Source organism: Belonocnema kinseyi, chromosome 1 (assembly GCF_010883055.1).
Source record: "Belonocnema kinseyi isolate 2016_QV_RU_SX_M_011 chromosome 1, B_treatae_v1, whole genome shotgun sequence".
Classification (NCBI taxonomy): Eukaryota; Metazoa; Arthropoda; class Insecta; order Hymenoptera; family Cynipidae; genus Belonocnema; species Belonocnema kinseyi.
This window is the reverse complement of record NC_046657.1, coordinates 158262773-158264619: the sequence shown is the minus strand read 5'-3', so window position 1 is coordinate 158264619 and position 1847 is coordinate 158262773.

Genomic DNA, 1847 nt, shown 5'->3' with positions numbered 1-1847 from the left:
ATGAAAACAAAAAAAACCCAAGACGACTCTCTCGATTCCAGTTCTGCCTCACCCCCTCTCCTAAATCTCCCTTATTAACTGAAGTTTTGATGGGACTCACGTTATAATTACAATATCCTCTATATGCTGATTTGCTACTTAACTTTGACATGATTTTGACTCAGAAAATAAACTTATTGTATAAAGGTGATAGTTGGGCTCATAATCTAAACAATACATAATACAAACTACAAAATAGTCTCGAAAAGGACTGGCACTTTAATTGACAAAAGGCATGCACACGGAAAATCTAAAGGTCATGTTTCAGGCGACGAATGGAGACTGGGTGTTTGGAATGCTAGGGGGGTAAATGATCTCAAGATAAAAGAATTTCGTGAAACTATGGACGTGAGGAAACTAGATATTTTGTGTGTGCCTGAAACAAAAAAAAAAAGGGATGCGAAACTAAAGACATAAAAAACAGCGTGTTGAAAGGCGGATTTAAAATATGGTCAGCAGTAGACAGTAAATCACATGATAAACAAGGAGTAAGTCTGATTTTCAATGAAAGAGCAAAGAAGCATCTCGGAGACCATGGTTTCGTATCTCCCCAAAATGCTGTGGGCTACAATGAAAGTAGGAATGAGAGAACTATTTATCATAGCATGCTACGCACCAGTTGATAGTGATCCCAAAGAAGTAAAAGACGCCTTCTGGGACACTTTAAATGACACAATAAATATTTGCGAACATAGAGAAAGAATAATTCTATTTGAAGACATGAACGGATGGGTGGGCATCCAAAATCAGGATACAGAAAGAGTACTAGGTAATTTTGGGGATCCAAGAACAAAGTATAACGGAGATAAATTAGTTAGTCTATGCTTAGAAAGGGGTCTGTTTATTACAAATACTTGGTTTAGGCGTAAAATGATCCACATGTACACCTGGTCTAAAGGAAATAGCCGCAGTATAATTGACTTTGTTGTTGCGGATGAAAGACTAAGAGAGTTAGTCAAAGATACAAGGGTCACAAGGGGTCCTGAATGCAATACTGATCATTACTTTCTGATCACCATAATTAACTTAGGTCGGGGATGGAGAAAAAGGAGCACCATGAAAACAAAACAAACGCGAATCAAAATTGAAAACCTACAGAAAGCGGATGTGCGAATAGATTTCCAAGATAAGATAATCGTAAGCATAGATAGAGCAACATGAGAGGGCCGTATAAAAAACAGAGATATAGAGGGCGCCTGGACAAAATTACGGGATATCCTTGTTAGATGTACGATCGAAGTGGGTGGTACCACAGTTGTAGGAAGAATGTCTGGTGATGCGTGGTGGAATGATAAAATTCAGGCTGCTCAAAAGGCAAAGAGAAGCGTACTGGAGAACTTTGAACATCGCAGTTCTTAGTAATAAGGAAAGCAATAGACTTAGAAATGATTATAAACACGAAACCAGGATACTCAAACGATTCATTAAGGAACGAAAAGATACAATTAGAGCAGAAGAAGAGATGAAAATACAAAATGACTTTGAAGGAAGCAAGAAACTGCTTTGTAAAAAAAATGAAAGGAAAAAAAATTACAGAATTTGTCAACGTGAGAAATAGTAGGGGGAAATTGTATATGATGTAGACGGCTTTTAGAGACTATTTTTGCAGACAATTCGAAAAGGAAGTTATGGGACACCGCAAATGCGATGTTGAAGACGATGCAATAGAAAACTCAATTGATTAAGTCTGTGTCACTAAGCTTAGGGATATAATTAAGAATTTGAAAAACAGTAAGGCTGTCGGGGTCAACGATATTAATGCTGAAATGATTAAACACGGTGGCGAGTGCATACCACATAGACTATGC